General features: G+C 34.7%; 1 protein-coding gene and 1 long non-coding RNA gene across 27 annotated transcripts in view; one reads left to right on the top strand and one right to left on the bottom strand.

Annotated features, from left to right (window-relative positions):
- Positions 1-21,623, top strand: part of LOC130456523 (uncharacterized) — a 62,069-nt gene that overhangs the window by 4,855 nt on the left and 35,591 nt on the right. The window lies entirely within an intron of this gene.
- Positions 1-21,623, bottom strand: part of MYT1L (myelin transcription factor 1 like) — a 730,943-nt gene that overhangs the window by 692,397 nt on the left and 16,923 nt on the right. For all 26 annotated transcript variants that reach the window (XM_056813380.1, XM_056813371.1, XM_056813377.1 and 23 more), the window contains one exon: positions 14,878-15,050. The gene's annotated coding sequence lies outside the window, so the exon portion shown is untranslated. The remainder of the gene's footprint in view (positions 1-14,877; positions 15,051-21,623) is intronic.

The following is a 21,623-nucleotide window of genomic DNA, read 5'->3' as shown; positions in this document are numbered from 1 at the left end:
ACTCTTGCAGGTTTATGGATGCGGTCTTGAAGGATTAAAAAAAAAGGCTTTTTCCAATTCTAGTTTGGAAATATACCTTGCTTTGATAGAATGAAAGCTCTTTGAAATTAAGGGATATTTCATTTTTGCCTATCACCAATGCTTAGCATAGTGCCCGAATCATGGCTATTTAATATAAACTGATTAATTTCAAATTACAAATATATGTATATAATAGTCATATATTTAAATTCAGGTATTGATTTTATAGTTAAAGAGCCAAAGGATTCCATTGATAAATTCTTTTTAAAATCACTGTTTTTTAATACTTAAGTCTCAATATTCTAGATCTCAATTTTACAAGGCACAATAATGGAATCCCAGAATTCAAGTAAGCACTTAGACATTTCCAGAATCTTAGTACCAGGACTCTGTAGTTACTGAATTTTAAACCTGCAAGGGCAACTACCACTGAAATCAGTGTTTATTACTATGTTCAGTAGAAGTAGTGGGGCATGGGACACATTTTTTCCTTTGTTTATGATAAATATGAGTTTATCTAAAAGACGCCAAACTTCCTTGGTAACCAAATGCATTGGATTCTCTTCTAAAGATGTGTTGCTGTAATTCTTTCTCAAGAAGAGCCCACCCTGACTAGAACTGGAGCCTCCAATAGACCACAGGTATTGCCAGGACTTCCCAGAATTTTGAGCAAGCCCAGACCAACCATGTCTGTGACTCACCTAAAGATACCACTTCTCTAAGGGCAAAGGAGCTTATTCATTTTGCCTGCTGTGTCTTTGTCCTTCCCCTGCCTGCCTTATAGTCAGAATATCAATTAGTGTCCTGTTGTCATGGTGGTGTTTTTGTCAATCTGAAGTCAGTGTGTCCTGCACTTGGTTCGAGAGACTGAAATATGTTGTCAAATGATGTGTTTTTTTCCTTGTATGTGTGTGTGTGTGTGTGTGTGTGTGTTTAAATTTCCAAAGAGAGGTTTTCTGTTAACTGACTTCACTTCAAACCAACAGCGATAGATCAATTACTATACCATTTTTTTTTTTTTCTGTTTGCCTAAACACCTGTCAAGTGGACAGCATCCTACTGGAATTCCCTTCTGCAAATGAAATCAACATTATTAATGAAAATAGAACCATGTAACGCTGAATTGTCAATGAGCCTTTGCTCATTTTTTCCACTCTATCTCTTTGTTTAACTTGCTGACTCATGTACCCCTTTACATATTATAGTAAAAGGTTCATGAGTCACTTAGAGGCCAGTTCCATTAAAGATCAGGTTTATTAAACATAAAATCCTATTTCCATATGAACGTAATTATTCACTTGTCAGCTTCCAAAAATCAGAATCTGGCACAAGAAGTTTCTTCACCAGCTTGCTGAACTGTTTTATCCTTTTAATTAAATATAAGGGGGAAAAATCAATGTCACTATGACTTGTCAATGACTTTGGAGCAGCTCCCATGCTATTCAAACATGGACTAAAGTCAAATTATTGTCATAGCTTTCAACAATAGGGAAATTTGGACTCATATAAGAAGAAAAAACACATAGAACAGGTGTTAATTAATTCAGATAATTTGTAAGTTTGTGTGGCAGTAGCTAATTTTCTATAGTTCTACAGAGGAATAGTTAAATATGTGAAATCCAGGAACAAGATTTAGATTTGGAAAGAACCCTACAGATATCTATTTCCAGCCCCCAAATTTTGCAGGAGAAAACTTGTTTGATTTACCCAAAGTCAAAAAACTAAGTCTGGAACTTGTGTCCTTTGACACAGACTATTTTGTTTCATTTTTGATGTGTCTGGATTCCCCTTACCATTGAACTCTTTCTTTCTCTCTCTCTCTCTCTCTCTCTCTCTCTCTCTCTCTCTCTCTCTCTCTCTCTCTCTCTCTCTCTTTCTCTCTCTCTCTCTCTCTCTCTCTCTCTCTCTCTCTCTCTCTCCATTCCTATACATATGTAAATAGATGATAAATCAAGCAGTAAATCTTGGTTGAGTTCCAACTCCATGCCAGGCAATTCTAGCTTAGGAGCAGAGCATTATATTGGTACCTAGAAGGAACCTTGCAGGATATTGAAATCAAATCTCCTCACTTTATAGTTCAAGTAAATGAGGGTCAAAGAATTAAAATGGCTTTCCTAAGGTTACAAGATAGCATGTGAGCAAGTCATGGTTTGAACCCATCTCCTCTGACATCAGATCCTCTGCTCCTTTCACTATACCATATTACTTCTGACTGCCTCTAAAATTCACATTACTGCCAAAAGAAACAAATACATCATGACAATCTAATCCCAATGCTCTCAATTTCTTTGCTTCATCAGGAATTACTGAAGCAAGGCAATATTTTGTTTTAAATATTCAACCCTCACCCATATAATGTTAGCTTCAAGCATCACCGAATAATCATACATCTTCCATAACTTCTGAGTCCATAAAAGCAGGATGATTACTGAAACACAAGAATCTCCCTTTTTCTGTGTTTTAAGAATACTGCTTCTCATGACATCCCACCTTACTCAGCTACTGTGTCACATGTTTATATACTTCCACTTTGAAAAGTATGCTATTAATTAGGATCTTTCCCCCAAATTATAGGAATATTTTGGAGAATATTTTTATATGGAGATAGTTCTAGTTCTACAGAAGTGGTGATGAATCAGTGGGGAATAGGGGAATCAGGAAAAGGTATTCTAAAATAATGTACACAAAGTAAATTTTTGGAAAAAAATGAGTTTGGTTTTTTTCTTCTAATTATCACTATTCTTGCAAATACTAATAGTATGGGAAACACACATGCAAATAGTATTTGGAGTGCAAATATCTGGGGAAAATCCTTGCTTTGCTACTTATTGCCCATGTGACCTTGGGCCAATCATCCCTATCTTTCTTTCAGCCTTAATTCTGTCAACTGTAAAATGAGAGAGTTAGACCAGATATTCTTTCAGTTCCTTTTCATCTCTAAATCTTATGATCTTGAAGAATTGTAAGATTATGGATTCAGAGTTGGAAGGTATATAAGAACCCAGTAGAGTTCTGACCCTGGGGGTTTTATAAATGAAGAAGTATGAGACCCAGGGAAGTTCAACAGAACCATGGAAAATAAGGCGTATTTGGGGGCATACAAATCCTTAATCTCTTCTGACACTGACCATAAGAAACTTTAGTCAGAAAACAAAAAGGTTTCTTCTGACTCCCAAAGATTAATTTAAGAAAGTATTGATGAACTCGATCAGTTCTTTGATCTTGATCTAAAATAGGATGATATTCAGAATGGAAAGTGAAGCCACTTCTAAATAATGGGTATATCTCTTAAATTTATGATATGTTAGAAAAATTGTAGGACCCACTACTTTGGTCTCTTCTCTGTAAGTATCCTTTTTATCCCCTACCATTTTATCTCTTTGCCTGTCTCTATTCTAGTCTCCTCTTTTCCTTACACATCTCTTTCCCTATATGTCTAACATTCACTCCCTCCACTCTACATTTCTCTCTATCATTTGCTTTTTGCCCCAGGCAAATCTAAACAAAGTTCTGTGCTAGCATGTCTCAAAACACTCTTTCTCCCTTTTACCATCATGCTCCTTATGAGTGGATAGATGTACCAAGGAGTGGAACAAATGGCAATGCTCACAGGTTTTCACCTCTGAGAAAAGTTAAAAGAGATTAAAATTTACCTGCCTGCTATAATTGTGCTTAAGTTTGTATCTAACAAGATAATGTGAAATGATATAACCAACTATCTGTCTCCCAAAGAGCCCCTGGTCCAGTTTAGAAATTTATTAATTCAAAGTGTAAAATGCTAATTGAATAATTTACTATCACAGTTATTCATACATAGTAAGCACTTAATAAATGTTATTGGTTGATTATTTGACAATATAATATAATACACATTCTCCACTATAAATTCATCTTTAGTTCCTCACCATGATGTGGCGTGATGTCTGAGGTCTTTATTTACTAAAATTTTAATTTATTAAATATCTGCTACTGAGAGAATATCCAAATGAATATCACAATTTTTAAAATTACTGACAGAATATGAAACTTTCATATTCCATTGATGGTGTTGCTAATGTGTGTATCAAAACACATAGTTATTGATCATAATTTATACAAAAGTTTCAAAAGTGGCATGATATTTGAAAAGATAGTGGAAGAGTTGTTAGGAAGCCAGTGTTGCATTTCTTGGTGTTTTGTATTATCTGTCACCTTGGCCAAATCACTTAACCTCTGTTGCTTTCAGTTTCTCATCTGTAAAATGAAAGGGTTTGACCAAATCAGGTCTTTTTTAATATGAAGTATATGAACCTTTTGTTTAAATATTTGATAATTGTATTTCCAAATAATTGGTTTCATTTCTAATTCTATATATTTTATTTTATATGCTTAACAACCTTTTTTCCAAGAAGAGGTCCATATTTTCCACCAGACTGCCAAAGGAATCAATGACAGGAAAAAGAGATGAAAAATTCTTGGACTAAATGTTCTGTAATTTTTCTTCCAGTACTAACATTTTATGACTATAATTATAACTAATTCAAGGACAAAAAAATCAAATGCATCATAGTAAATTATTGACTTTTTAACGACTGGTAGGGTAACCTCTAAACGTTGCAAATATTGGGGAAACACAACAAGAAGGGTCAGTTATGGCCTGGTTCCTTTAACTAGGTGAGTTCATCACTCAACAGAAGGTGAACACTGGAATTATGGGATTTTTTTTTCTTTTGAAGGGATGGGGAGGAGGGGGCGAGCTACTTCTATTTTTGCCTGACTCAAAGACAAACTTGACTGAGATGTCAAATTACAAAGAGTATGGCTGTCACTAAATATGCTGATATATGCATATTCCTGTAGTTGATGTCTGCTCACAATGAACAATGAGTTCTTTGCTTGTCCCTAGAAAGACAGACGGCTTGCTATGCTCACATGGATGGTCTTTAAGAAAGCTATGAAACTAGATCAAAAATCAGTAAAACTAAAATCAATTTTAAAAAATAAAATAGGTATTTTCCTCCTTCATCCAAATGTCTTTTGAAGCTCATTTTTTGATAACATGAATACACTTGAGATAGACCGAGAATAAGCCTTGGCCCTATAATAGAGATCTCATGCTTGACTTCCTTTGTGTTTGTTACATGTAGAAAAATGCAATATTTTGGAGTACAAGGGAATTATGTGTGATATAAATTCATTTTATAATGGAGGCAAATAAAAAGAGGAGAGCTGAACATTTCAAGATCACATGGGTAGGAAAGAGTACAGTTGGATTTCAAACTCAGATCTTCTCACCCCAGATAGTGTTCTTTCTACTAGACAGGAATGCATTATAGAAATATAGGCAGCACAGACAAGAGTTGGAGTGGACTCTTGGTATTAACTCCCAAATATGTCTTAATTCTAATGTTAATAAACAAGTTACAGTAGAATATCAGCTCTTTGTGGACAAGTACCATTTTGTTTTTCACTTCACATCCATAGTGTCTACATAATGTTGGCATGTAGTATGTATTTAACAAATGTTTGCTTATTGAATGAGCAATGTCTGCTGTGTGTATGTTTGAACAGAAAAGCATACATTAGTTTTCTTATCTAAAACTCCAATGGGCCCTCTTTTACTCAACAAAATTATTTTATATGTTCTTTCTGTAGTTCCACAGCACCAATTCATTGCATACACTGGTAGGGAAATAAACAGCTATAAATTACTAAATTTTTGTCCACTCATTTCTTTAGTGGAGCCAAATCACAATGATTTCTCCAAGTTCTAGACACTTCAATGTTATTAGCCATTTTCAGCTTTTCTGCCACTAGGTCTAGGTCTAGGTTGTGATAAAACATTTGGAAGAATAATACTGGTTTGGAGTGATATAGACATTTTAGAGCAAAACAGATGGAATTAATATCCCATTACCTAAACTCCCTAGCTATATCCCTTTGGGTCTAAATACACCTTTAAATGCAGGACTAAAGTTGAAAACAACTGGTAAGTTTGTATATAAGCACATGACAGTTTTGAAAACGAATGTTATTACACACAGAATAATTTAGGATTCAACTTCCGAGTCTAGTACATTTGCTAAGAGGAGATTAAACAAATCAAATAAAATAGGCTGTTAGAAAACTACCTCAACTCAGAGCTATGTAATACAAGCCATTACCATGGAAATAATATTGGTGTCTTTCCTTCTCTGAGGAACAATGGCTGAAATAAGATATTTCCCTAAAGAAAGAATCTTCTCAGGGTTTTGTAACTCACAGAGCAAGCACTGAAAATGTATACAGGAAAATATACCACTTCAAATGCAAAGGCCCAAAGAGCTAGCAATATATCAAAGGCTTATGTTCTGTCTTTTATATCTCTTGAATTTTGTAGATTCATGGCATAGTAGATCCTTAGAATATGGAACAGAGTTCGAATCTTGGCTCTGTCCCCTAAAACCGGTGTGGCCTTGGGTAAGTTAATTAACCTTTCTGGCCCCCATTTGCTTATCTGTAAAATGAGGATAATCAGAGCTTCTATTTCACAGGGTCATTATGAGGCTCAAATGAGATAATATATGCAAAATGCTTTGCAAGCCTTAAAGTGTTTAAATGAATGGGAGCTGAGATTATTATGAGTTGTCAGTTTATATCAGTGAGGAAAAGAAAATATACACACACACATACACAAAGGGTTCTCTATGCCAATGAAATCACAGCTCTGACCCTGCTAAAACATCACAAAAACACACAACAACTACCAGAGCTCTCAAATGTATGTTATATACATTTTGAGTTTTAGCTTGACAAGGAGGGAAATGTATCCATGTAATTAGAAATGGTCAGAGGAAGTAAAAGGCAAGATGGACTTTGAAGAAAATTAAAAAATTCTTATTTTTCCATATTAATTTAGCTGTAGAACATCTTTAAACCCAAATATATCGCTCCAACTCACAAATGCTGGTTTGGAGGGATATAGAAATTTTAGAGCAAAACAGATGGAATTAAGCCTTCATTCCTAGTAAAAAAATGCCTCAAATCCTTTTTGACATATGCGATTTTATATTTAATAATTTAAGAGAAATATAAGCAGCATCCAGATTTTCTAATGTAGCCTTTATTCACATCTCATAGAACATCATTTGGAATAGGCTTGCTTAAGCAATTTAGCTACTCCCAATCTACATGGCCACTTCTGGTTTCATTTCACCACTTTTAGGATTAACCGCTCTCACCAACCTCATCATTTTCGATGAATTATACACATTAAGCATCACTTATAGTGCTCTTCAACCCATTTCCTGTTATGAAAGTTCTGAGCAGGTAAGTTAATTGTTTTATTTGCATCAGCGGTCTGAACAATGATGGAGTGTTTAGACAACAGCCTTCCAACTTCAGACCTACTTTGGGGATGCTGAGAAATTGATTGCAGGGGTTCCACAGCTAAAGGCACAGACTGGAATGGTCCCACGACCTTATGCCAGAAAATAAAGAGAAGAAATACACATTTGGGGCTACTGGCATATAATAATACCAGGAAGCATTTCACATAGAGAACACAACTGCCCTTTTCAGGACCAAACAAATATTATTTGAGACTGACACTTAAAAAATCCATCCTTCTACTCAATTATGTGCTTTTTAACATCTTGAAATGACCTAAAGTATCTATATTTTTTCTCTAAAAAAGCTTCATCCAGTCTTGTAGTACAACTTTAATTACAAAATCCGTTTTGATTTTTTAAAATGCTCCTTATGAAATCCAAGTTTCCAAATTAAATTAAAAACAGGAAGTTCCTTTATAGAGCAAGGCATCCTTCACTCCACCTCAGAAGCAAAACTCAACAAGGGCTCCTACCAGGCGTATCTGTGGCAAGCCTGTGGCTCCTTTCTGTTTTCAGGGCGCATCTGCCCATCTTGGGGCATTCCCAATCCTCCCCCCTGCCCTCTTGCTGCTATCATGGTAACACCTCTGCACTCAGCAGGGGAAGAGTTCAAGAGCTTCTCTGTTAGCAGGTGCTAAAGCTGAGCCCTGTGTGTGGGCTCAAGTGCAGAAGCATCTGATCCAGGCTGCAGCCTGACCCGATTATTGTCCTGAAATCTACCCAGTCCAAGGAGGAAATGAGCAAACGGCCATGGAGAGAAAGGAAGGAAGATAGGCAGGAGGGAAGGGCTGGGGGAAGTCCCTCTTTCTGCTCTTGTCTCAACCTTTCTGCTCAATAATTGTTGTGAATAAACTCCAGCAGTTTGAGTCTTCCAGGGTCTTTTTCAGTTGTTTCAATCTAAATGGTAGGCACAGAACTCTTTATTTTTTAAGTGGGACCAAATGGTACCTACCCTGTTGCCAATGAGACAGAATACACTCAATGTAAAAGTGGCTAAAGAAGCATCCAAATATATGTCTGTGATAAAATAGTCTTCCCCACCTTCCATGGTTCTGGGTAAGGATACTCAGTAGGTACACTGGCTCTCATTGAACTCTAAAGTGTATATTTTAGCATGTATAATTATTATTATAGAATATTACTCTAACACTGTGCTCTGTACATAATAGATCCCTAATAAGCTCAGTTGAACACAGAAGTTTAGTTTAGAAAAGGCTGCAACCAATTCATCTGGGATGAAATTGGAATGTTGTCTTTTTATTGATTGAATGGAACCAAGTTGAGAATCTGAGGAGATTGCCTCCTACATTTTTGCTGGGGGAAAACCCAAGGTGGAGACATGAAGTACAAAAAAAAAATGATCTTCTTAAACCCCCTGGTCACTTGCTGAGATTATTACTATTGGGTAGCGGCTTTCCTTCACAGAGTAGGAAAGGGGATTAGGAAATTTAAATAAGTTTTCTTCCTCAAACTGTCTAAGGAAGCAATTGGAATCTAAATTCCTTGAGGAAAGGGGATATTTTTGGTTTTGCTTTGGCTCCTCTTCCCCCCTAGTACTTAGCAGAAGGAATGGCACATAGTAAATGTTTAATAAAATCCTTTTGATTTTTTCACTGGATGACAGGTCACAGTCCATGTAGTAAAAGTTGAACTGATGGGTAGAAATGAGGAAAGGGAGAGAGAACTGGAGGGGAAGCTTTAGTGCTTTGACCAGTGAACACATTTTCAGAGAAAATTGGAGGTGGGATGTACTCTGGATAGTATCAAGTTCAACTTCCCATCCCAATCAGAATATAAAATCCCTGGCAGTCATTCAACTTCTGCTTTAGTACTTCTAGAGGGCCAGTCAGGCAGTGGATATTTGTTATGCCCTCACTATGTGCCAGGATTAATGCAAAGGGATAGGAATAGAAAGAAAGGCAAAAACCTCTCCTTCCCTCAAGGAGCACACATCTTAATGGGAAGAGACAAAAATGAAAACTAGGTGATATAGGATATATAAGGAGAATCTGGAAGGCATTATCTCAGAGGGAAGGGCAGAAAGATGATGAAAGGGGGCATGATGGAGACTGGAATGATGGCCTTCAAAAGGTAACATTCGATATTTGTTCTGACCAAGTAGAATAGGAATAAAATCTTACTTGTTCTCTATACCATATTACTGTTAATGCAGCCTAAGAACACTTTAGCATTTTTGTGACATGATCAGGGAATAAACACTTAGTAAGTACCCATTATTTATATATATATATATACATATATATATATATATATACATATATATAGTACTGTAGAACAATAGCAGTTAAACTTTTTATTCTTACCACTCCTTTCCACTTGTAAAAAATTTCTCAATTAATATTTATATTAGAAATTAAATATCTTAATATTAATATGAAAATAGCTTTGACTTCATGGACTCTTTCAGGGATTCTCAGGGGTTACTGAACCATATTTTGAGAATCATGACTCTATGAAGTACTTTGCAAAAATAGAAAGGAAAGGAAATAGTTCATGGTCCTTACTCTTGAGAAGTTTGAAATGTAATGAAACCTAAGCTAAATAGGATACTCAGGTATGAGACATAACATAAGGGAAGTACTATTTATCTGTTATTCTTATTGTCATTTAATTGTTTTAGTCATGTCTGCCTCTGTGACCAAACTTGGAGTTTTCTTGGCAAAGATCCTGAAATGTTTGTCATTTCTTCTTCCAGCTCATTTTGTAGATGAAAAAACTAAGGTAACCATGATTAAGTGACTTGCTCAGGGTTGCACAATTAGTAAGTGTCAGTGGCCAGATTTAAACACGGGAAGAGAAGTCTTTTTGAATCTAGGTCCCACACTCTATCAACTGAGCCACTTGTAATATTAATAGCTAACAATTATATGGTGTTCAAAGGTATGGAAAGCATTGTGTAGACATAATCTCATTTTATTCTTATGACAACATGGGAGGTAAGAGCTATTATTGTCCCCTTTTTATAAATGAGGAAACTGAGGCACAGAGAAGTTTAGTCCTTGCCTAGGGTCACACAACTAATAAGTGCTTAAATCCAGATTTCGATTTTCAGCTCCAGTGCTCTACTCATTGGAGCAGGAAATGACAAGCCTCTCCAGTATTTTTGCCAAAAATCCCCCCAAAACCTGTGGCTATTACTGGCATGTGATGGTCCATGGAATCACATAGAGTAAGACACTAATAAACACCTGAGGACTACCAAAAATAGGCTAATAGAAAGTACTCTATATTCACCATAAAAGGATCTGAGTACAAATCTGTAATAAACTACTGGTAGCATTGCATGGGCAAGTCAGTTCACTTAACCGAATATCCCACTTTCACAGAGAGGTGAATCAATGGTGTCAAAATTCCAGAACCAGATTAAAATGTAATTGGGAAATAATTAACAAAATAAATAAAAATGCAATAGAATATAGATAATGTTAATATGTAGTTTTGTAAGATCATAGAATCAGGAAATCAATCAATCAATGAGTATTTAGTACCTACTCTACATCAGGCACCATGCCAGGAGCTGGAGATTCAACAACTAACATGAAATCATCCCTGCCCTCAAGGAACTTACATTCTATCAGGGAGGAACATAGACAACTATTAGTAAATACAAAATAAAGGCCAAGTAAATAGAAGATAATTTGGGAATAGAGAAGCAGTAGCAGCTAGGGGTATCAGAAGAAGCCTACTATAGAAGTTGGCACTTGAATTGAATTTTAAAGTTAAGGATTCTAAATTATGGAGGATATGGATTCCAAACATGACTGTCAGCCTGGGCAGAAGTCTAGAGTTGAGAAGTGCTATGCCATGCAACATACAGGGAATGAGAAGCAGGCCACCTTGGTTGTACCATAATGGGCATCAAGCTATATAATGTATGATAAACAAAGCCTGAAAAAGCAAGTTGAAGTCAGTAGTAATAGATAAGAGATACAAGGGGGAAGTTAAATGAACACGGATTGAGGGAAAAGAGAAATCAACTGAACAAAACTAGAAGGAATAATCTAGGAAATATTGTGTTAGAAATCCTGATGGGTTTTCCACATAAAGATAACTTGAACATAAAGATGTCTGGAAATGTGGGACTGGAGACAAAACAATGTCTTTTTTTAAACTTCTTTCTCTTTCTCTTTTCTTGCTTTCTTTCTCTCCTTTCTCTCTATCTCCTTTATTTCTCTCTCCTTCCTTCTTTTCTTCCTTCCTTTCTTCCTTTCTTTCTTTTTGCTTTTTCTTTCTTTTTTTCTTTAGCTACTATTCAAGAAAACTAAATTCAGTTAAATTTATATGTGGTAGAGAATGGCCATACCTACAAGATATCTCCTCCTTCCTATCCATCAGTCCTTTAAGGATTCTGAATTTTACTGATATCTTCCATGCAGCTTAAATCTTTAATTTTCCCTAATAATTACAGTCAAGATTGATGTCTCTCCTGCTTATCTGTCATGTACACATATCATATATTTGGGAGGCTTGCTAATATTCCATCTATCCCTTCACTTTATACTTTCTTGTATTGTTCTCTATTTCAGGAGTATAATTCTTATCTTTCCAGTGAGGCTTTATGTTCCTAAATGAAGCACCAAACCATGTTATTCTTGAATGTCTAATGGAGGTCCAGGACCGCATTAGATGCAGAGAGAAAAGTCTCAGTAATTGTGAATTGATAAACCTCTCCAAGACATAACTGAAAAGGGGAGCATTAGGAAGTCATTCTTGATGTATTCATTGTCTTAAACAAGCTATTCCTTCAGTATAAAAAGAAATCATTGAAACATGGTTTGAGATCTGGAAAGCACTTGAGAAGGACTTTTGAATCTACTTCTCTCTTTTTATAGAGGAGAGAAAGTGAACCCTAGAGAGGTTATGTGGCATGCTCAATAACATAGAGGCAGGACTCAAACCCAGGTTCACTGATTCCAATTCTGTCCATTCTCTATCTCTGGCTGCGTTTTCTGACTTAGTTATTTCCCAATTTGAATTTATTTTACAAGTGTGAAAGATAGGAAAATTAAGTAACCTTCTGAAAATATTGATGAGTTAAAAAAGTTACCTAAATGATATTTTACTTGTCAAAACTCATTTTTAGGAAAGGAGATTTTGGAAGAATAAGGAAAATTTTCAATTGACTCTCAAGAATACAACCTAAGAAAAATAATAGAAAAATCTATTTTTGAAAACAATCTTGAGAGGTTGCATCCATTATTCTAGTAATGCTTACCTTAACGTGCAGATATCAAAGTAGGTACTTGTGTAAAATGGCCTACTTGGGAAAGAGCCAGAAATAAATGAATGTGGTCATTATTCTTTCTATACAAGAATAGACCAGCCATTCTGTGCCATTCATATTTGAAGGTATTGCTAATACCAAGAGCGGCAAAATTAAGAATTTCAAATAGTTGACTGATTTGAACATCACATTCCCAAACTTAGCAGATTCATTATTATTACACAAGATCATAAACTTGGGGTCCAAGTCTCACTCTGTTAGCAAAATAAAAACCATCACATACACATATTTAATATTTATGACTGATTCTGAATTTATTATCCTTAAACCAAAACTAGATGTAATGAATGAAAAATCCCTTTTCATGAATAAAGCAAAGAAGATGTGATGACTATGTTTCTTTCCCATTATTTAAGTTTGTATTTTGCCAATTTTGTTTAAACTTAGTGTTATTCTCAAGACACAGGATGCATGAATATGTTCATCTTCTTACCTATACCTCAAAATCAGTACTCATTCCAACATTCTCCCATGAACCTCATGTAGCATTTGTATTTGTACTTTTCCAGGGAAATCACAAAATGTTGTTTATTATGCTTAGCTATGTTTGTGCCTTCATTTCCATTCCCCCTAAATATGCTGTAAGTCCCATAAAGGCAAAGAGCTAATCATGGATGGAATAATGGATTTAGAGTAAAGAAGACCTGGGTGCAGGATCTAATTCCACTAGTAGTTCTTCAGTCAGGTATTTTAAATCTCTCTGATCCATAGTATACTCCTTAGCAAAATGGAGACAATAGCTGTAACATCTAGTATTTACAAAATTCCTAGCTAACTTTAAAGCATCTCATTTCTTATCTCCCACCACTGGCTTCCTTCAAGATTTACCTCAAATTTCACTATCTGCAATAGACCTTTTCCAATTTCTTTGACTAAATCCCATTTACACTCCACATATCCTGAATGTACATAGTTGTTTGCATGGTTTCCCTCTCATTAAAATATTAGCTCCTTAATGGAAAGAATAATGTTTCTTACTTTTTTCTAGCCCCAGAGTGTATCACCATCCCTTGAACATTGGAAGTCCTTAATAAATTTTTGTTCATTGATTATTTGATAGTAATTATGGAGAACATGAAGATACTAGCACAACGTACTTCGAAAATATCATATAATGATTATAATGATTATATAATGATATAATGATAGTTTAACTAAACTTACTTATACCCTCAGAGCTTTCTCATCTTGCTAGTTTTGGTCAACTTGTTTCAACCAATTAAATTCTTTCCAAAGCTTTACTAAGATCCTTCATAATACAAGTAATTCAGACTATCTAAATTCTAACAAGCTTCAATATTCAATTTAAACTCAAGTTCATCACAGTCTGCTCTGACCCCTCCATCCCAATGTAAATAGCTCCCTCTTCTGAATTTCTATTACACTCTAGAGTTCATTTGGTGATTAACCATTGACAGCCTTTTATTATGGGCTTTACCCTCTTTGACTCAGTTTCTTTCCTTATGATCTTTCATTGTCAGCAATTAGATCACAGTTTTGACTAGGATATTGACCTGCTCAAAAACTTTTTTTTCTTCCTGTACATACAGAATAGATTATAAAATTTTTGGACAGGAATTTAACCGATTCTTATGCATATTACAGTCAAATGAGACTGCTGGGCGTCCACAATTTTTAATCTGACCTGACCCTCTCCTACCACTCTCACATATATATTCACTGAGGTCATCAGTTTATTTCTTGAAATATTTTTTCTCCTCATTTCTTCTTTTTGAAACTCTTCTTTTGATGAAAAAAAATTGGGGGAATTGACTCCTTTATCAATGCTTCACTAACCATTCCATTTGATAATGATCTCTCCCTACCCAAATTGTCTACCAACTCTTAGTCAAGAGCTCCTTTTTTGTTTATATCATAATTTAACTTATACCATACTCACATATGTGCATTCCAAATGCTTATAAACTCCTTTTATCCTGGGATTATCTAATATTTCTATTTCATATATCTAGGGAGTAGCAGAGTATACATTGAATAACACAGGTGCTTAAGAATTATTTTTATTGAGTAACTCTACTCTTGTTTTGAAATACTAAGCATATCTCATTATTTTTGACCAGTAACTTTTCACATATTTACATTATAGGCTAACAGGGTTGTAGATTTCTAGCTCAAAAGAACCTTAGAGGTCAATATTTTATTTTAAAGATGAAAACTGAGGTTCAGAAAAAAGTGACTTACCCAAGGTCACACAGCTAGTAAATTTCTGGGTCAGGGTTGAAACCCAGATATTCCTGACTCCAAGTCCAGCCCTCTATCCACTATGCAACACTCTTGTCTTCTCAAATAGATGGTAAGTTACTTGAGGACAGGAACCATGTCTTCTACTTTCCCAAAGCACTCCACACAGTGTCCTGCACAAAGTATTAAACAAATGATTGCTGATTTGGTTCATCTCAATCCATTGTCATTATTTAAATGAATTCACAAACCAGAGGGCAGATTGTAATCTACTATACACAGACTCATACACATATACAAACATACATGCTGAAATTTCTACTTATAAATTATATTAATTTTGTTATTTTCGCTTGGTTTCTTACCAAATAAATTTATCTGGTGATTATAACAGCCTTTATATTAGCACACATATACTTTCCTCTTACAGTTTTGGATAAGTACTTTTTTTGGATATGATAACTCATTAGTAATACTTGCTAGATAATAAGGGATATTTTATGTTGCATAGGAATTCATGGATCTTCTAAAAAGCAATATTTCCTAACCTGACCTACTCTTTAACCTATCCTTCTATTCCCTAGCATGAACCCTAAGTATTAACCTCAGATGAAAATATTCAGAGAATTTGCTCAAGTCTGCATTTATCTAGAGTTTGACTTGCTTTCCTTATTTTTTCTCTCTCTTTCTTCCTATGATTCTATCCATATTCAATACCCTTATTTTGCTTTTCCCCCATTTCACTGCTTGTTTATGGTTTAAGAAACATGGTTCATCTGAGAACCCCCAGCTTCTTTCCTTTAGCTCCGGGGGATCTCCGACATGAGGTCTTTCCCAATCCCCCCAGTTACTAGTACCACCCAACCCCAATTATTTTGCATTTACTTTGTATTTATTTGAAATCTTTCTATATATGTATACATGCTGTTTTACCTAATAAAATGTAAGGTCACTGAAGGCAGGGATTAATTTATTATAGACTTTATGTTCTTAGCATCAACTGCTATATTTGTCACATAATGGAAATAAATTAGCACTTATTGCTTGATTGACTACTATTATTACTCTGCTACTATTAAACTAGACTACTACAACTACTATCACTATACTACCCAATAATAACAACAACAATAATAACAGTAAGCATTTATATAGGACTTTAAAGTTACAAAGTACTTTACATATATAATCATTTAATTCTCACAATAGTCATCCAAAACAAGAATGTTGATGATGAAAATAACTAATGTTTAGACAGTGCTTACTATGTGCCAGGCACTATGCTAAGTACTATTATCTCACTGGATCCTTAAAACAACCCTGGGAGGAAGATGCTAATATTATCTCCATTTTTACAGATGAGGAAACTGAGGCCAAGAGAAGGCTATTAATTTACCTAAGGTCACAATGATAGTAAATATCTGAGACATCTACTTTTTTAATTCAAGTACAACAGAATAACACTATAAAAAAACCAACCTTTTCCATGTTGGAAATGTGCTATTTAAAATATTTTTATTGACTTGTATCTTTATATTATCCATTACCCACCACCTACACAGTGAACATCCATCAGGATAAGGAAAAACAATTAAGAGAAAGGACTCTGATATAAAAACCCTGCCTGAGAATATATACAATATTATACCTTATCTTTGACATGGTGGAAGAAGCATGCTTTATTATTTCTTGTCTAGGACTTTCATTTGTATTTCCATTACTCAAAGTTCAACTTCCTTTTACTGACCTTTTCACTTAAAAAATTTATCATCCTCTTCTGTTTGCTTATTTTGTTCTAAATGAATTCATATAAATCTTCCAGTGTTTCTCCAAATTCCTCATATTTTACATTTTATATAAAGCAATAATATTCTATTAAAATTAATATAATTTATTTTTTTTCTACTTTAGCTATTTTAATATATGCTCAACCATTTTCTTTCTGTTTCTTTGCTAGTATTATATCATTTTATGTATAACAAATGGAGAAGGCACAGAATTTTCAGTGCTGAAGGCAAAAGACAGACCCTTCAATTTCATTATTATTATTAGCAGAAGAAGTGGCTTAGAAAAAAATAACTGGACTAAAGATGTCATACTGAGGTCTCAGGCTCAAGTTTTCAACACTGGTTTCCTCCTCCTCCAGTCCCCACTTATCTTCTCTGTGCAACACCATCATCTAGCAAATGGGATAATAGTTTGATGGAGTGGACAGAGGGCAAAGGTTAGATTCCAAGAGCTTGAGTACAAACTCCATTTGTAGTCTTTACTAAAATTGTGACCTAGGATAAATAGCTAAATATCTCTGGACTTTAGTTTTCCAATTTGTAAAATGAGGACTAGGTGACCTCTAAGATCCTGCTCCTTTAAGAACTAAACCTTGATGCTGTTACCCCTTTGCCCTGTCTTGCTCTACTTTACAATCATCTTTGAGACAGGAGATTATATTAATGAAAATTATTTGGCCCCTTGAGAATAAAGTCACAATATAATCTAGAATAGGATTCTTTTTTAAGCATCAGATCCTATCATAAAAATGATCAGTATTTATTTCTTTTAATTGATGACACTACAAAAACCATGCAGTAATCAGACTATATCACTGGAAAATATAACTAATAAAATATTTCCAGAAGAAATCCTTTGTACTCTCTATCAAGGTTCATCTTCACCTCCACTACCACCACCAACACCACCATCACAACCATCATCAGTAGTAATATTAGGAAAATAGCAGCAACAGTATTATGGCAAATCATGTTATCATAATATACAAAATAATAGTTTATATAGGCATGATGTATAGTATTAAATCACATTATCATATCATGTTATATAATTAAATTGTTTGCTTTATAATTTAGTCATGATCTATTAGGATTAAAATATTATTTTCGGTAACTTGAGAAATGCAATGTGGCATAGTAGATAGAATGCTATATTGGAACATGTGAAAAATGTATTCAATTTCTGTCCTTGACACTAATTATCTCTGTGATACTGATCAAATGATCAAACTTCTCTGAGTCTTAGGCAAATTTTAGAAACCACATAGATTATAATCTCTATACATGAAAGAAGCTACCATATTGATTGAAATTGATACATGGTGATATTATTGCTTATTGTTAATAATAACTGATATTTATATAATTATTTCAGATTTATAATATGTAAAACATTCATAATTTAGATATTATCACTAGCATTTTGTAAATAAGAAAATAATAACTGAGAAAATAGAAATTACTTTTCTATAGTAACATACGTTATTTAATAGTAAGATAAAGTACAGTTATGAAAGTATGATCTGAAGCACTTTAATAATATTAAGATATTATTTGCTTTTTGAAACTCCTCCCTTTTCCAAATAATGTGTGTGACTGAATTTTCTTCAAACAAAATATTATATCACAACAGATTGTAGAAGCATATATGAGAATCCAGCTGTTTTCCATTAATTCAGACATTAAAAGAAATTTGCAAAAACAATGCAACTGTTCTCACTAAATTGTTTTTGTTTTGGAAAAAACAGTTATCTTTTGTAAAATGTTATTTATGTTAACATGCAGTAGACATTATTTTAAATGAAAATGTATAGTTAAAGAATCAATTTAAAATTCCAATAATGATACATATAAGTTGATGTAATTCACATAAACACAGTCTCTTTGGGATTCTCAATAATTTAGTAGATGGGGTCCCTGAAACCAAAAAGTTTGAGAATTGCTGATTTAATGGTAAGAAGATTACGTTAGAGAGAGAGATCTGAGATTCAGACTCAGATCTTATAATACTAAACCCAGCTCTCCTTCCACCTCACTGCCGCTATCTCCAATTATAATCACTGTTAGCATGAAACACCTCTCTGACAGAAAATAAATAATAGAATAGACTGTAGGCAAATTTTTGCAAAAAAATAATTTAGAATTAAGTTCCGTTTCAGATATACATCGAGCTGTACTCAGTTTTCTTACTAACTTGGTTCCCCATGGGTTGGGCAAATTAAGAATTAGATAAATTTGACATCTCTGTTCCTGGTTCCAATAAATAAAAGACCACCTCTCAAACAATGGAAGGTAACTCCTCCAAGTTGGTGCTAGAGAGAGCCCAAAGTTAATTCTTCTTTTTAACTTTCTATCTTGAAAAGCAGATAGCTGGCAAAGAAAAGCAAACATACCAGAAGCCCTCAATACCAGTAGCATTCAGTCTTCACCCCCTAAACAGTTCAAAGTCATTGCACAAATTTCTTGTTGGTGTTGAGTCATTTCAGTTATCTGCCTCTTTGAAACCCTATTTGGGGTTTTCTTGGCAAAGGTACTGGAGTGGTTTGCCATTTCCTTCTTCAGATCACTAGACAGATTAGGGAACTGAGGCAAACAAGGTTAAATGATTTGCTCAGGGTCACCCAACTGCTAAGTGTCTCAGGCTGTCTTTGAACTCAGGTCTTCCTGACTCCAGACACAGTGCACTATTCCATTTATTTGCCCAGAGTTCTACTTTCTCACAATGCTGTTTGGTGCAATGGGAAGAACACTGGGATTCTTAAATTGATCAGAATACTAGTGAATAGTGTTACATTAAAGAAGTTCATTCCCTATGCTGAGCTTCATTTTCTTCATCTGTAAAATGATAGGTTTGGACTAAATGATCTCTAAGCAACCTTCCCAAATTTCAATCTTTTGGTGCTGTGCTTTCTTTTTTTAATTAAATTTTATTTAACGGATTAATTTAGAGCACTTTTCCAGGATTACAAAAATCATGTTCTTTCCCTCTCTTCCCTTCACCACCTCCTATGCACAATTCCACTGGCTATTTTGAATTGGTAACATTCAAATCCAGAGACATATGAGAAATAGTAACCCATATATATGTCACTTTAAACTTTGCAAAACACTTCTTTCATATTCTTGATAGTAAACATGTTACATAATTATTCATTTTTAAAGAAAAATGGTTCTAAGAAGTTAAAAATCTTACCCATAACTTTATGGCTAATAAATTCCTGACTCCAAATGATTATCTTTTCTACTAGTCACATTGGCTTTCCTTATCTTGTGCCATTAAGACAAGAATGTGGGTAGACTAAGGGAAGAAGTGGGATACAATGGATAAAGGACCAACTCTGAAGTCAGAGAACCTCCATTGAAATCCTACCTTTGGTGCTTACTTCTTGTATGATTAGGGCAGCTAAGTAGTGAAGTAGATAGAGTGCCAGACCTGAAATCAAGAAGATTCATCTCCCTGAGTTCAAACCTGGCCTCAGACACCTAATAGCACTGTGACCCTGGCCAAGTCAGCCTGGTTTGCCTCAGTTTCCTCATCTATAAACTGAGCTGGAAGGATAAATGACACACCCCACTAGTATCTCTGCTAAGAAAACATCATATGGGGTGATAGAATTTGGACATAACTGAAAATGACTGCAAAACAACTTGTATTATAATTACTTGTGTTGAAATTCACTCAAACTTCCTATCTTTCATTTTTCCTCATCTCTGAAATGAGGGGGTTGGAATAAATGGTCTCTCATTTCCTTTTAGTTCTAGTCTGTGACCTGGCCTAAAATCCTTAAATATTAGAAGTTTAACAATGCTCACTAGTGACATTTAAACCATCAAATCAATAGAAATAATTAAAAAGAACAAATTCTCAGAATTATTAAGGATTTTGCTTTTCTATAGAATTTAGAGTTGCCAAACCCATGGCAAGAGGGCAACAAGATTAAAATGTAATTAGAAAATATGTAACAAAATAACAAAAAAACAATGTAACAGATAATGTTGACATATGTTTTCTAAGCCAATGTATCTCATCAGGATTGTTATATATGGGTTAGTTGTCTGTTTCTATTTGAGTTTGATACTACTGCTTTAGTCACTTGGATCATAAGTTACCATTTTCTTAATCGTAGACAATTCTAATGGATCAATGTTGCTATTTCTTAATTTGGAAAACACCACATACATTTTTCAAGGACAAAAGCCCCAGTCAAGTTAGCTGGAATGGTATAGTAAAAAAGTTGTGGAAGTGGAATCTATAGATCTGAATTCTTTCCCAGTTCTACCATTTATTTAATGTATTATTTTAGGCAAAGCATTTCTCTATGGACTGGGGTTTTGCTTTTCACTGAAGCAAAGGGCACTCTAAATAATCTCAGGTTCCTAAAATTTTATAATTTCATGATCCTACACCCCAGTGTCTCTTTGCTCAACTGAAACAACAGACAACAAACAGGCATGGATGAGGAGGCTAATAAGAGCTGAAGAATCTACAGCAGGTGGTACCACCTGCCCCCATTTAATTCCAGCCCAAACAATCTGCTTCTTGGTTATAGGGAATCCAAGCAGAGTGCTTCAGAGTGAGAGAAGGAAGAAGGGGGGGGGATAAAGTAGCAACCCTGGTTTTGAGGATTCCTTGATTCAGAGAATACTCAACCACCTTCATATACACCTTTCTCTCTCATTCTTGGAATCAACAGTGGGAAATTTCCCTGAAAATCTCCCAAACAGAAACTGAACTAACTGATTACTGAAAAGAATGCTGGGAACAGCAAGGTTGCTCAGTGGATAGAGTGCCAGACCTGGAATTGGGAGGTCCTGGGTCCAAATCTGGCCTGAGACTTTCCTACTTGTATGACCCTAGGCAAGTCATATAACCCTAACTGTACAGCCCTTGCTGTTCTTCTGTTTTAGAATTGTTACTGAGCAGAAGACCAAAATTGTTTATTTTGTTTTGTTTTATAA

The sequence above is a fragment of the Monodelphis domestica genome, chromosome 1 (genome assembly GCF_027887165.1).
Source record: "Monodelphis domestica isolate mMonDom1 chromosome 1, mMonDom1.pri, whole genome shotgun sequence".
NCBI classification, from domain to species: Eukaryota; Metazoa; Chordata; class Mammalia; order Didelphimorphia; family Didelphidae; genus Monodelphis; species Monodelphis domestica.
This window is presented reverse-complemented; position numbering and strand designations above follow the sequence as displayed.